The sequence below is a fragment of the Taeniopygia guttata genome, chromosome 33 (genome assembly GCF_048771995.1).
Source record: "Taeniopygia guttata chromosome 33, bTaeGut7.mat, whole genome shotgun sequence".
In the NCBI taxonomy this organism is placed as follows: Eukaryota; Metazoa; Chordata; class Aves; order Passeriformes; family Estrildidae; genus Taeniopygia; species Taeniopygia guttata.
Genome location: NC_133058.1, coordinates 3109787 through 3125267, shown reverse-complemented (window position 1 = coordinate 3125267; position 15481 = coordinate 3109787). Strand labels below are relative to the sequence as shown.

The 15481-nt window shown below is 52.6% G+C and overlaps 1 protein-coding gene and 2 pseudogenes across 2 annotated transcripts in view; 1 reads left to right on the top strand and 2 right to left on the bottom strand.

Moving 5' to 3' along the window:
- Positions 1 to 15481, bottom strand: part of LOC140681273 (uncharacterized) — a 319254-nt gene that overhangs the window by 12896 nt on the left and 290877 nt on the right. The gene's annotated exons all lie outside the window — the stretch shown is intronic.
- Positions 1690 to 2618, bottom strand: LOC121469026 (olfactory receptor 14J1-like; annotated as a pseudogene).
- On the top strand, positions 11309 to 12229 carry LOC140681230 (olfactory receptor 14J1-like; annotated as a pseudogene).

The following is a 15481-nucleotide window of genomic DNA, read 5'->3' as shown; positions in this document are numbered from 1 at the left end:
TTGTTTATCCTGGAGAAGAGGAGGCTCAGGGGAGACAAGACAGTGTCAGGGCACAGGTTGGACTTGATGATCTCCAAGGTCTTTTCCAATCTTGCTGATTCTGTGATTCTCTGAAACCACCCTTGGAGCAGTTGCAGGATGAGCCCTGGACCTCCTCCTCAGAAGATGCATCAACCCAGGTCCCTCAGCTTCTCCTCACAGCCCCAAAGCCCATCCTGTCAGTCCTGCAGAGCCTCTTCAGCTCCTCCTCACTGCCCAGAACAGGGAGCCCCACAGCCAGACACAGCAGCCCAGATGTGCCCCCCTGGCCTGGGGTGCCTCTGGCAAGGGAGCAGCACCAGGCACTGCAGGAGCCTGTAGACAATTCCTGCAGCACTTGTGGAATGATCCTGCTCACCAAGGGCCGTTCCCATGGTGCCAAGTCAGGAACTGCAATGGGGAGTGGGGCCAGAGAGGAAAGGGCAAACAGGGATGGGCTGTGTGCAGGGGAGGGAACAGGGCTGGGCAAGGGAAAGAAATCTGTAACAGGAAGAGTAAAGAAAGCAAAGATGAAGCCAAGGAAATGCTCAGGGCAGTTTGGGGGTGGCTGCCAGGCAGCCCTGGCTCTGAGCAGCAGTGTCTGCAGTGGGACAGGAAACTCCCAGCTGATGGGAACAAACTTTCTGGCTGACTGCAGAGGCCAGGACAAAGCTGAGTGGTTTCCCTGGCGTCCTCCAGCCCTTCCTGGCTCCAGGGGCTGATGGCATTTGTGCTCCCTCAGGTTCATGTCCCCACAGCAGCAGCATGGGGGTGCTCCCGCCTGCTGTGTGCAATGCAAACAGGGGCTGCTGAGCCAGTGCTGCATGTCTGTGCCTGCAAGGGTGCAGCACCTCTGTGAGCTGGGGGAGAGGCCAGGGCTGCAGAGGGGGGATGTTGTTGGCAGCTCCATGAGGACGCTCTGGGATGCTGCCCTGGGCTGTGCAGCGCACTGGGGATGGATCAGCCCCTGCTCTGCTGCTCCTTCCCGTCTCCCCCAGGGCCCTGGCAGAGCACCAGCCGTGCTGTTTGCCCCCAGTCTGCCCACAGCCACCCTAGGGCTGCTCACGGGGGTTTTCTGTGCTGAGCATTGGCCTGGCCGTGTTCTTGAGAGAGCCTGGACAAGGAGCCTGGAGCCCCCAGGGCCTGGCCTGAGGCGTCAGCGCTGCCCCAGCAGTGCCCATGGCCTGTCCCTGCTGCAGCCCCGGCACTGCCACCCCCAGGACTGTGCCCGGCCCCGAGAGCACTCAGGCCCTGCAGCAACACCAGGGCCACCAGGGCAGCGGGGCAGGGCCACGGGAGCAGCACCGGCAACACCAAGTGCTGCTGCTCCTGGGCACAGCTGCTGTGCCAGCACTGATCTGCCCCAGCCCTGCACACAGACATTGCTGCTGCAGCTCCAGAGAAGGCAACAAAAGGGCATCTCTGCAGAAAACTCTGCTGGGACATCCTTTAGTTCCTTTGAAGCCACTGAGATCGCAGCCCCTTATTGACACAGTCTGTGGGCATAGGGGAGGTGGAGAGAAACAAAATTAGAAATGGCACCAACAATGACACTTCTTTGTGGACAATGTTAATATGTAAAACAAAGAAAAAGAACCTCCAAAATGAATCCAACAAGAAGTATCAAAAGTGACTTTTATTTCTAGCGGTTTGCAGAAACTGGCCAGCAGTTTAATGTTTCTGAAAGCATCCAGTCATCAGTCTCCACACTGCAGCCTTGAGCTCCTGGTTCCTCAGGCTGTAGATGAGGGAGTTCAGGGCTGGAGGCACCACCGAGTACAGAACTGACAGGGCCAGATCCAGGGATGGGGAGGACATCGAGGGGGGCTTCAGATGGGATACACTGCTGTGCTGAGGAACAGAGAGACCACGGCCAGGTGAGGGAGGCAGGTGGAAAAGGCTTTGTGCCGTCTCTGCCCAGAGGGGATCCTTAGCACAGCCCTGAAGATCTGCACATAGGAGAAAACAATGAACACAAAACAGCCAAATGCTAAACAGGCACTAATTGCATTGAGCCCAAAGTCCCTGAGGTAGGATTTGGAGCAGGAGAGCTTGAGGATCTGTGGGATTTCACAGAAGAACTGGCCCAGGGCATTGCCATGGCACAGGGGCAGGGAAAATGTACTGGCTGTGAGGAGCAGAGCATTGAGAAAGGCACTGGCCCAGGCAGCTGCTGCCATGTGGGCACAAGCTCTGCTGCCCAGGAGGGTCCCGTAGTGCAGGGGTTTGCAGATGGACACGTAGCGGTCGTAGCACATGATGGTCAGGAGAGAAAACTCTGCTGAGATGAAGAAGGAAAAAAAAATTTGGGCAGCATATCCTGAGTAGGAGATGTGCCTTGTGTCCCAGAGCAAACTGTGCATGGCTTTGGGGACAGTGGTGCAGATGGAGCCCAGGTCGCTGAGGGCCAGGTTGAGCAGGAAGAAGAACATGGGCGTGTGCAGGTGGTGGCCGCAGGCTACGGCGCTGATGATGAGGCCGTTGCCCAGGAGGGCAGCCAGGGAGATGCCCAGGAAGAGGCAGAAGTGCAGGAGCTGCAGCTGCCGCGTGTCTGCCAGTGCCAGCAGGAGGAAGTGGCTGATGGAGCTGCTGTTGGACATTTGCTGTGGCTGCACATGGGCACCTGTTCATGGAGAAAGGAATGCTTGCCTGTGGGAACACGATAAACATCCTTATTATTAAAGTCAATGGACAGAGCAGTTACCAACTGGCACCATGTTCCCATCTGTGTCACTCCGTGGGTTGGATCCTCTCCATGTGGCCTGGAATCTCCTGGGATGCTGCGTGGCTGGATCTGGGTGGCTTTTGATTTGTTGTCTTTGCGCGGGGCCTGGCTGCGCTCTGCTGGAAGTTTCCCAAATGCTGCTGGTAGCGCTGCTGGTTCTGGGGTCTTTGGTAGATGTTACGGAGGTTTTGGGTAGGTGACCTCTATGGACAGTCCTTTATAAAATCCAAATTCCCCACAGTGATAGCAGCAGGCTTGGTCTTTGGAAGTTACTACTGCAACTGCACCAGAAACTCCTTCTGCAATGCCCTTAGCCACGGCTTGGGCCACTGTGTTTTCAGAGGACAAATGACGTGTACAGCTTTCCACCATTTGCTCTCTGGTGGGTTCTGTTTCAAAGGTAAGCCCTCAGAATTGTTTTACATTGTTCATTTGCATTTGATAAGGCAAACTTGCAGAACAGTTCTTTTCTTGCCTCTGTGCTCTCTATCTGTTCTTCCAGAGCATCTTTAATTCTGTCTACAAACTTGATAAAGCTTTCATCTACTTCTTGTTTAATACTAGAGAAGTGATGGGTAGGGGTAGAGTCATCTGGGGTAAGGAGCAAGGAGGTTTTTGCTGCAATAGCCAAGTCTTGTAGTGCTGCCTTAAGTAAGGTGTTAGCTTTGTCACAGGGTTTCTGTAAATCCCCTTCTCCAGCCAGCTGTTGGACTGTAAAATCTGGCCTATTTGTGTCTTGAGCATAAGTGTCTGATAAAGTTTTAAGTTGTCTTTTCCAATGCCTTTCCCATAGCATATATTCTGTCGGGGAAAGAAGGCAGTGAGCAATGTTTTTAACATCATGAGGTACCAAAACGTGTGCTGAAAAGAGAGCTTCCAGGAAATTTCTAAAAGTATATTAACTTCTCCCATGTTCTTTGGCTATATTTCGTAGTTGTACCAGTTCTTTATTTGTGTTAGGTTCCCACGTTGTTTTAGTGGTGGCCCCACCTCTTTTTCCCTTTATATAAATTACTGGAAAGGCAGAAATTCTCTGGGCTAGTTCCCAATCCCCTGCCTGCATTGCTTCCATTTTGATTAGAGCCCATGGATCAGTGTCCTCTGTGTCACTATCAGACTCACTGTGCTCAGACGAGGAGTGAGAGCGAGCAGGAGGTGCACTCCGCTTTGTTGGGCGTGTTGGAGCGAGGGTTGGCAGGGGTGTGGGGGGCTGGACAGAGTGTGAGGGGGCAGCTGGCTGGGCTTGGCTAGAGGGAGGCAGCAGTGGAGCGGCGATGGCAGCGCCACTGTGGCACAGCCTGCGCAGGGCTGAGGTGCGTGGGGAAGTGGGGTGCCCCCGTGGGGGTCTCGGAGGTGCCGCTCGGGGGGCGCTGAGGGTGGGTGGGTGGGTGCAGCGCTTGGGGATGAGGGCAAGGGAGGAGCGGGGCAGAGGAGGCGGTGGGGCTGGGGGAGCTGCTGCCATCACGGCGGGGCTGCGGCGGGCAGGCAGGCAGGGATGGGAGCGGGCTGGGGAGAGCCGCAGCGGGGCTGGGAGGCACGGCTGCAGGGCTGGGGGAGTCACGGTGGCTGCGCGGAGGTTTTGGGGTGAGGCAGGGCGTTCCCGATGGAAACCGACACAGTTACAGCCCAACACTGAGCGGGGCACGGGGCGCGCAGCGCGCCGCGTGTTGCGGGACCGCGGAGCGGAATCCGCGCTCGCCGCGTCCGAGGGGGAGCGAGGGATGGGTGGGCTCCACGGACCCCGCGGGTGGGTGGGGTGGTACAATGTCTGTGTTCCCCGTTCCAGGGACTGAGAGAGGAATGTTATCTGGCAAATTAGCATTTGAAGGGACAGTGTCTGTTGAGAAAGATAAGGGTGGAATTTCCTCAGCAGAAGGAAACTGCAGAGAATTTGTCTTTTCGACTGCTTTAGTAATTGAGTGAAATCGAGGTAGAAACTTAGTTACAGAAAAGTTTTCATTAGTTTGGAAAGTGTATATTCTTGTCCCTACTGTGTCCCAAAATGACTCTAAACCAATAGTGTGTGTGTTAGTATCTGGAAACTGGAAAACAATCTATTCTATAATTTTTTTCTAGTTAGTTTTTGAAATATTGCCTTTAGAGAAAGAAAAGCTGTTAGCAGATAGGATTTGTAGGATTTGTAAATATAAGTCTCTCTCATTCTGGTATCATTTTAATTTACTCGATTTTGCTCCCATTTCAGTATCGCTCCCTTTCCCCGCCCCAAGCAGTAAAAAGAAAAAAAAAAAAAAAAAAAGAAAGAAAAACTAAAAAGGGACCCAATATAAAAGCGCGCAAAAAGGCTGTTTTAAACTTACACGTCTTCAGCCGAATGTGGGTCAAGGAACTGTTGGGTGAGTGGTCTGCGTCCAACTCCTGAAGATTTCATCCCAGATGGCGATATGGAGGTTCATCAGATGCCTCTTCAGATAACTTGTTCCGTAACAGAGAAGTTACCTTCAAGGGGCCATCGCCGCCCGAGGCAGTGACAATTCATGAGGAATGCTGCTCTCAGGGGTGCCAGGACACCAGTACTCCGTTAGTGTAATGCAACCTGGGCTCCCAGGGGTCCGTCCAACCCCGGCTGCCGCTGGTGTCCTGGATAGCGCTGGGCTGATGGGCTCAGCCTGTCCAGGTCCCTCAGGCAGACTCCCAGCCATGGGCAAACTTAGCGAGCAGCTCTGGAGTGATTTCAGCTCTTTGGTGAATTCAGCTCTTAGTGATTTCAGCTCTTTGCTCGCTAACTGCCTCGACAGACACAGGGATGAGAGAGAGAGAAGGCTGTATGCGGTTCCACAGCCGTGTCTTTATTGGCAGCTCCTGTCAAAGGGACAGTGACAGCTCTTCTGCCAAACTGGGCAGAAATGGGTACAGGAGTGTTGGAAATTGTCCACTTGCCAGGGTCAGGGTGAATGTGAGCCATGGTCTTACAGAGAGATAACAAGGGTCCAAATGTGGAAGAGGGGCTTCTTTGGTCCAGTCATCATGACTCAGGATTTCTTATCTTAGGTAACTGATCCCCAGTGAGGCCTTACAGGGCCTCTGACTGCTACAGATACAGACAGACGAGATTGGTTAATTGAAATCCAAGCACTGTCACCATTGGCCAATTAAGAAATCGCCCTTTGGTAAACAAATCTCCATAACACATTCCACATGTGCACAACAACAGGTGCAGCAGGTGAAGATAAGAATTGTTTCTCATTCTTTTCTCTGAGCTTTCTCACAGCTTCTCACAGCTACCCAGGAAATTCCTGGGAGAGCTCTCTCTCTGCTCAGAGGATATGTGATTACCACAGGTCAGTTGTGGCAATGCAGGTCCAAGGACACCACGGTGACACTACGGAACCTCATGGAACCAAGGGGCCATTGTGACACTGTGCTGCCTCATGGAATCAAGGAGACCATTGTGAACTCAGAGACCCCAAGGAACCAAGGGTCCATGGTGACCTTGTGCAGCCGCAGTGTCACAGAGGAGCCGCTGTGACACAGCGAGGGCACACGGAGCCCAGGGGCCATTGTGACACATCAGGGCTCTGTGGAACCACGAAGCCATTGTGACATTGCAAGGGCTCATGGAAGCACGGGGCCATTGTGACACTGCAGAAGCAAGGGGAACATTGTGACACTCCAGGGCCTGATGGAACCAAGGAGATCCTTGTGACACTGTGGGGTCCATGGAACCAAGGGAACATGGAACAGGTCTGGCTGGTTGGGCTTCCTGGGGATCACCTGACAGGTCCAGCTGACCTTGGCATGTTGAGGGCTGCTTCTCATCTGCCCCTGGAGCACTGGGGCTCAGTGCTCTCCTTCCTGTGGAAAGAACTGTCCTTCTCCTCCAGGAGCCCATGGCCAAAATTTGGATTCCTCCTCTTATTTTGCTTTTATGCAAAGATTGTTCCCAGATGAAATCTGCCAGGACAGACAGATCTGGCTGGCTTGGTCACCCAGGGGCCACCTCTCGTCTGCCTGTGAAACACCGGGACCCTGTGCTTTTCTTTCTTATGGGAAAAAAAGCACCTTTCACACCCACGCACCCAAGGCCAAAGTTGGGAATCCGCCTCCAGGATTCCCTAGATCCAAAGATTTCTCAGTGATGAAAGCTACCAAGACAAACGGGTCTGACTGGCTCAGCCTCTCAGGAGCCACCTCTCTCCTCCTCTGCCTTTGAAACACTGCGGCTCTGGGCTTTCCTTCCTATGGAAAAGAACCATCCTTCTTACCAATGCAGAAATGGCCAAAATGTTGGTTCCACCTCCAAAGTTCCTTTATCCAAGGGTTGCTTTCAGACAAAAGCTACCAGGACAGAGAGGTCTGGCTGCCCTTGGCCTCTGATAGCTGCCTTTCATCTGCCCCTGAAACACCGGTGTTCCACGCTTTTCTTCCTGTGTAAAAGAACTGTCCTTCACCTCCAGGCAACCAGGTCCGAAACTGGTATTCCACCTCTAAAATTCCCTATGTCCAAGGACAAAATCTGCCAGCACCATCTGATCTGGCTGCCCTTGGCCTCTGGGGGCTGAAGCTCATCTGCCCCTGGAACATTGGGGTTCGCTTGTTCCCTTCCTATGGAGACCATGGTGACACTGTGAGGACCTGGTGGTACTTTCCCTAAAAAAATTGCAATTTGTGAAGGTATCTCTCAGAACAATACCTGGCAGCTTTGGCTGGCCTTGTCCTCTAGTGGGCACCTTTCATCTGCCCCTAAAACAGTGGCACTCTATTCCTTCATTCCTGGGGAAAATAGCTGGTCTTCATGTCCAGGAACCACAGCAAAAATAAGAATTGGCCACCAAGCCTGCCTGGGCTCATGGAACCATCTGCAGCCCCGGGCAGATATTGACTCTGCCAGTGCTTCCATCCTCCCTCCAGTGAGAGAAAAGGACACAGGGCAGGCACACAGAGGAGCAACATGAACACACCGAGGTCAGTGAAGAGGAAGTTGAGTCCCAGATGGGAGGGATGAGGAGATGCTTTGATCTCAGGGCTGAAATCCTCTGCTAAAGCTATGGAGAAGGATGTCATTGATACATCAGACTCTCTTTTTCCCTATAAGGCACTGAAAAATATGGGGAGATGACTTGTTCAGCAAAGGCCTCCATGCTAAAGTAAGGAAATATTGAAGTAGCTTGATGCCATGAGGTGTTTGAACAGACAAAGAGAGCAGAGTGATGAGACCCTGTGCCCTCAGGGAGAGAAGAAGAAGATCTCTATTCCCAGAGATTAAGATGATTTCAGAAAGAGATGAAAGAGAACTTTTGCTCTTAAACAGCACATCTTTAAACTAATACCACTTAAATTGACATGTCCCCTAAACACAGCTGTGGGAAAATCTGTGAAAAAATGGGAGGGATTTCACAATTGCAGATTTTTCCTAGTGTCTGCTATTCATGGAAAAGAAAAGCCATGAGATAACTGTTTTCTTGTGGAGAAGTCTCCATAACATTAACAAGAGGAGGGTCTTTCCCTAAATGAACTGAAGAAAGACTATTCTAGAGGTGGAAAATTGACAGAAAATTTTAGATTTTGTCTCTTTACATTGTCAGATTGTATGGAGAAAGGAAGTGTTCTGAAAGTTTTGTTCTGATCCTTATTACTCTGTCTTTTAGTTACTCTTAAGAAACTTTTCTTTATACCATTTAAAAGTTTTGAGCCGACTTTGCCTTTCTTCTAATCCTATCTCAAGAGCAGGAAATGAGTAAGTATATTCTAGTGTGTGCACTGGTAATTAGACAGCACTGAACCCACCACACTTATTGATATATTGCCCAAGAAATCCCAAAATGGTGAACCAAAACCACTACAGAAACTTCCTGATGGACTGCCCCAGACCAGAGGGAAATCAAGGCAGAGCCGTGGTTTGTCAGGAGTTGCCTGAACCTAATGAGCCCCGTGGTGCATTTGGAGCTGAGCCCTGGAACCTCAGGGCCTGAGAGGAGATTGCACAAACCTTTCCAGGAGTCAACGGCAGAAGAAAACCCCAAACTGTCTCAAAGCATTAATGGGTGCCACTGAGGTCCATCCCCAACACAGGCTCCTCATGGACTCCTTGAAGGAGAGAATTGGAGACTCAAAATGGCACAAAAACCTCTCAGTGTGGAAAGGAAAATCCAAAGTACCTGAAAAAAGTTTAGTATCTCAGAGTATTAATGAGCTCCACTGAGTGTCAGTACAAAGCTCTCAAGGGACTCGTTAAAGCAGATAATTGGGGCATGATTGCACAAACCTCTCACAGAGTCTGTATCAAAAGGGAAACACCAAATACCTTAACAGAAATGCAGTTCTGGGAGCATGAAGGAGCCCCCAGGGCCATTCCTGACCAAGGCTCCCCAGGGACTCCTTCCAGCAGATCCTTGAGGCCACTGGGATGTGGGCTAGGGGGGGATGCTGAGGGCAGGACCAGGGGCTGACAGTGCCCAGCCTGGCTGGGGCTGTGCCAGGAGGCCCCAGGGCCTCAGGACAAGGTGTCTCCTCACAGCCCTTGGTGGCACAGACCCTGCTGTGCCCCAGGGCACCAAGACTTGGCTTCTCTTTGTCCCCACCTGTCATCAGTGCCTCCAGTTCTCTGCTCTGCCTGGGGCCTGGGGACACTTTCTCAGTCGTGTCCCTCAGTGGGACCCATTAAAAGTCCAAGAAACTTTGGAGTTGGATTCTGACTTGGAGTTCTGGAGAGGTTTCTGCAGCTCCCTCTCAGGGCCTGATGTTCAGGGCCTGAGCACAAAGCCCCAGAGGGTCATTAAAGTCCTTGTGCTGTGTCTGTGCTGCTGAGCTGGGCCGGGCTCCTGGCACAGAGGGTGATCCTGGTAACCAAGCAGAGCTTCAAAAGCACATTTCTCTTGCTGAGCAGCTCTTCTCCCAGCCCAGCAGGGCTGGGGCACTGCCTGCAGCCAGCCCGGGCACAGCACCGAGGCACAGAGAGCTTCAATCAGTCAGGGCTGGGAAGGGGCTGAGAAGTGCCTGGGGCAGAATCACTGCCAGCCCTTGGTACAGGAACCTCTGGCTGCAGGACAATGCAGCTGCAGCTCCTGGAGTGATCTCCTAAAGCTGGAACATCCCACTGCCCACAGACCCTGTGAGTACAACTCTGAGTATTTCTGGTGCAGGGCAGGTGAAATGCTCATAAAGCTCTGAGATGCTGAGAGGTTCTGATCAGTCATAGAATTTTTCCAATACAACGATTTTGATAAAAAGGAGGAAATGTCCCAAGACTTTTTATTCAGTTTCCTATTATTGAAGAGTGACAGGGAAGGGGGGTAAATATTAATGGTGGTTTATGAATTTTGACAAGTGCATGAGATATCCAAACTGTTATTTTAGTGATCAATAGGTTCACAAGAGATCCCTCATGTGCTTTCAGCCACTCTGCCCATGGACAGCAGCAGCATCACCTTTGCTGGAGCCATCAGGCTCAGTCTGAGCTGTCCTTGCTCCAAGCTGCAAACAGAACCTGCCCCCAGCCAGTGCCCTGCAAACAGGCAGGGTTCTGTCAGGCCAAGGAGAGTGCACAGAGATTTGGGGTCTGTGAGAGCTGGCAGGGAGAGATCAGGCACAGGGAAACACCTGCAGGAGGAAAATCTCCAGGAAGCAGAGAGAAGACCAGGCAATGAGAGAAAACAAACCCAGAAATACCGTGGCAGGCAGAATTCAGAGATCTCCACAGGATTCCCTCCAGTGCAGCCCCTCCCTCTGCACAAGCCCCCTCCCTCCTGTGCCCCAGCCAAGCCTCTGCCCTCAGGGCCGGGGCTCCAAGGCGTGCAGCCCCTCCTGTGCAGGCAGAGCTGCAGCAGAGCCGGGGGGCAGCTCTGCAGCCCCGGGCCCAGTTCCCTCTGCAGAGCACAGGGCTGGGAGCAGCTGCCCGGCACGGGGGGCTCTGGCAGGGGGCACAGCTGGCTCAGGGTGACACAGCTGTCCCCAGTGCCCGGCTCTGGGCAATGCTGGCAGTGCAGCCAGGGAAGCAGCTGCATCTCCCTTCATCCAATGCCATCAGAAGGACACTTGGGAGTCTCCCTGAGATTTCAGTCCAAGCTGGGAGCTTCAATCCAGGATGCAAACCTGTCCTAGAGCATCTCTGTGTTATAGGATTGATGAAGAAAGGCAGAGGTGTTCTGACATTGAAAGTGCTGTTGGGTTGGTAAAATGAGCAAAGGGAGTCCTTGGATTCAAATGTGGACCTGGACTGTGGTGGATCCATCTGCTCTCAGCAGTACCTGGAGCTTTCGAAGTTGATCACCTTCTACCTGAGAAAGATTTAAGCCCAGAGAAACTCAGAACAGGTCAGAATGCCAGGCCATCTCCCCTCACTCTTCATTCATCACTTTGCCTCACAGAACTTGCTCTGTTCTCCCTGAGTGCAGCAGAAATGCCAAAGGTTTCTGATATCCAGGAATACATGAGAGACATGGGGGCAGCTTAAAAAGAAAACCCCAGAACTCTTGAACACAAAAAGGTGTCTCTGTGTGTTATGGAGAAGGGTGTATGGGAAATAGCTTTAATTTTGATTAAATGTAACTCCTCTAACTCTTCCCTGTCCTTTTCTCTATGAACAGGCCCCATGTGCAGGCACAGCAAATGTCCAACAGCAGCTCCATCAGCCACTTCCTCCTGCTGGCACTGGCAGACACGCGGCAGCTGCAGCTCCTGCACTTCTGCCTCTTCCTGGGCATCTCCCTGGCTGCCCTCCTGGGCAACGGCCTCATCATCAGCGCCGTAGCCTGCGGCCACCACCTGCACACGCCCATGTTCTTCTTCCTGCTCCACCTGGCCCTCAGCGACCTGGGCTCCATCTGCACCACTGTCCCCACAGCCCTGCACAATTCCCTATGGGACACCAGGCACATCTCCTACACAGTACGTTCTGCTCTGGTATTTCTGCTTATCTTCTTCATGGGAGCAGAGTATTCCCTCCTGACCATCATGTGCGATGACCACTACATGTCCCTGTGCAAACCCCTGCACTACGGGACCCTCCTGGGCAGCAGAGCTTGTGCCCACATGGCAGCAGCTGCCTGGGCCAGTGGCTTTCTCTATTCCCTGCTGCACCCGGCCAAAACATTTTCCCTGCCCCTGTGCCTGGGACAGTTCTTCTGTGAAATCCCCCAGATCCTCAAGCTCTCTTGATCCAAATCCTACCTCAGAGAACTTGGGCTCATTGCTGTTTGTGCCTGTTTAGGACTCAGATGTTTTGTGTTCATTGTTTTCTCCAATGTGCAGATCTTCAGGGCTGTGCTGAGGATCCCCTCTGAGCAGGGACGGCACAAAGCCTTTTCCACCTGCCTCCCTCACCTGGCCGTGGTCTCTCTTTTCTTAAGCACTGTCATGTTTGCTCACCTGAAGCCCCCCTCCATGTCCTCCCCATCCCTGGATCTGGCCCTGTCAGTTCTGTACTCGGTGGTGCCTCCAGCTCTGAACCCCCTCATCTACAGCCTGAGGAACCAGGAGCTCAAGGCTGCAGTGTGGACACTGATGACTGGATGCTTTCAGGAACATTAAACTGCTGGCCAATTTCTGCAAATCATTGTAATAAAAGTCATCTTTGATACTTCTATTTGGTTTCTGTTTGGAGGCTCTTTTTCTTTGTTTTACTATTTTAATCTCGTCCACAATGAAATCACATGGTTTGTGCCATTTCTCTTTTTGATTCTCTCCACCTTCCCTGTGCCCACAGACTGTGTCAAGGAGGGGCTGTGCTCTTGGTGCCTTTAAAGGAACTAAAGGAACTCCCAGTGAAGTTTTCTGCAGAGATGCCCTTTTGTTGCCTTCTCTGGAGCTGCAGCAGCAATGTCTGTGTGCAGAGCTGGGGGCAGATCAGTGCTGGCACAGCAGCTCTGGTCCTGCTGGCCACACCATTCCTGATCCAGGCCAGGAGCCATTGGCCTTCTTGGCCACCTGGGCACACGGCTGGCTCATGTCCAGCCTGCTGTCCATCAGTCCCTGCAGGTCCCTTTCTGCCTGGCTGCTCTCCAGCCCCTCTGTCCCCAGCCTGTAGCACTGCAGGGGTTGTTGTGGCCAAAGTGCAGGACCCGGCACTTGGACTTGTTAAACCTCACCTTGTTGGATTTGGGCCCTGGATCCAGCCTGTCCAGTCCCTGTGCAGAGCCCTCCTACCCTCCAGCAGATCAACAGTCACACCCAGCTTGGTGTCATCTGCAAAGATGTTCTTGGTTCCATGTGTCCCTTCAGTGTCACAATGTCCCTTTGGTTGCACCAGGCCCTGCACTGTCACACTGGTCTCCTTGGTTCCACGGGGCCCCAAAATGTGACAATGGACTCCTTGGTTCCGTGGGGCTTCACAGTGTCACAATGTTCTCATTGGTGCCGCAGTTTCACAGTGGCCCCTCGGTTCCATGGGGCCCCAGGGTGTCACAAAGGCCCCATGGTCACATGAGGTCCCACACTGTCACAATGCTCTCTGTGCTTCCACAAGTGCCCTCAGTGTCACAATGGATTCCTTGTTTCCACGAGGCCACACAGTGTCACAAGGGCCTTCCAGATTCCTGGAGGCCCCAGAGTGTCACAGTGGCCCCTTGGTTACACAAGGTCCTGCAGTGTCACAATGTCCCCTTGGTTCCATGAGGCCCCGCAGTGTCAGAAGGGCCCCTTGGTTCCACTGGGCCCTGGACTCTCCCAATGCTCTCCTTGGTTTCGCAGTGTCACAGTGGTGAAACCCCTCGGTTACACGAGGCCCCGCAGTGTCACAATGGCCTCTGTGGTTCCACCAGGACCCAGTGTCACGGGGACTCCCTGGTTCCATTGGGCCCCAGAGCACCACAATGGAGCCCTGGTTCTATGGGGCTGCACAGTGTCACCATGGTCCTCTTAGTTCCACCAGGCCCTGCAGTGTCACAACGGCCCCAGAGTGTCCCAATCATCACAGAATGACAGAATCAAATAGGCTGGAAAAGACCTTTGGGACAATCAAGTTCAACTGATGCCCTAATACTGCCTTGTCACCCAGACCATGCCACTGAGTGCCACTGGAGAGGGACAGTGACTCTGCCACCTCCCCCCTGGCCTGCCCATTCCAATGCCCACTCACCCTTTCTGTGAAGAACTTCTTCCTCTTGTCCAGCCTAAACCTCCCCTGGTGCAGCTGAAGGCTGTGTCTTCTTGTCCTGCCCTCCAGCAGATCCACACTCACACCCAGCTTGGTGTCACCTGCAAATTTGGGGATGGTGGGCTCGATCCCCTCACCCAGATCATCGGTGAAGATGTTAAACAGGGCTGGGCCCAACACAGATCCCTGGGGACAGCACCAGGGACTGGACACCAGCTGGGTGCAGCACCATCCCCACCCCTCTCTGGGCCCAGCCTCCAGCCAGCTCTTCCATCTCCCAGCCAGGAGGGAACCTGCCCAAGCCGTGGGCTGCAGCTTTTCCAGGGAATGCTGTCAGAGACAGTGTCCAAGGCTTTGCTGAAGTCCAGATGGACACATCCACAGCCTTTCCCACATCCACAGGTGGGTCACCTGGTTATAAAAGCAGATCAGGGTGCTCAGGCAGGACCTGCCCCTCTTAAATCCACGCTGTCTGGCTCTGACCCCTCGGCCATCCTGTGGGTGCCCTGTGGTGGCACTCAAGGTGATCTGTTCCATAACCTTGCCGGGCACCGAGGTCAGGCTGAGAGGCCTGGAGTTCCCCAGATCCTCCTTCCAGTCCTTCCTGGGGATGGGCTCACACTGGCACCTCCAGTGCTCTGGGACCTCCCTGGTGAGCCAGGACTGATGGAAAATGATGGGGAGCAGCTTGGGGAGCTCATCCACCAGCTCCCTCATGCCCCTAGGATGGATCCCATCCCATCCCATTCACCTGTGAGCATCTGAGTTTCTCAGCAGGTCAGCAGCTGCTTCCTCCTGGATTACAGGGGGCTGTTCTGCTCTGTGTGCCCATCTACCAGCTCAGGAGAACTCTTGTCCTGAGGACAACCTGTCCTAATATTGAAAATTGATACAAACAAGGTGTTAAGTAGTATGGCCTTTTCCTTATCTTTATTTATTATATTCTCCACTGCATCCAATAAAGAGTAGAGGTTCTCCTTACCCCACGTTTTGCTATTAATTTATTTATAGAAATATTTTCTGTTATTTTTCACAGAAGTCGCCAGGTTAAGCATTAATCGCATTTTCACCTCTCAACTTCTCTTTCTGAATGACCTAACAACATCTATAAAGACTTCCTGAGTTGCCCGTCCTTTTTTCCCTTGAGTTCCCACAAAAGTTCCATGGGCAGTCAGGGCAGTCATTTTCCTCACCAGCTCATCTTTTCCCACACTGGAACAGGCTGCTTCTTCCCCCTTAAGATTACTTTCTCAAAATATGTCCATCGTTCCTGAACCCTTTTGGTTTCAAGGGCTGTTTACCTTAAAAACATCAGTACCTGATTTGATACTCCCCAAATCAGCATCCTAAACAGGCCAAAGTCTGCCCTTCCTAATTCCAGCGCAGAAGTTTTGTTGCTGCCCCTCCTTCTTTCACAGATCATTGAAAACTTGATTATTTCATGGTCCCTGTGCCCCAGGCAGCCTCCGACCCCCACATCTGCCACCAGCCCTTCTCTGTTTGAGAGCAGCAGGAGACAGAGCTTTCCTTGGGAGTGCAGTGTTACCAAAAATTCGGTAAAACAGAAAACTCCTTAACACCAGTGCAGCATTAAGAAGCAGCATTCTTTATTCAGCCAGATGCACAGGGGATAGTTCCTCCCAAAGCCGAGCATGCTGAGTGCAGGAAATTTTCTGTTCATCTTCTGT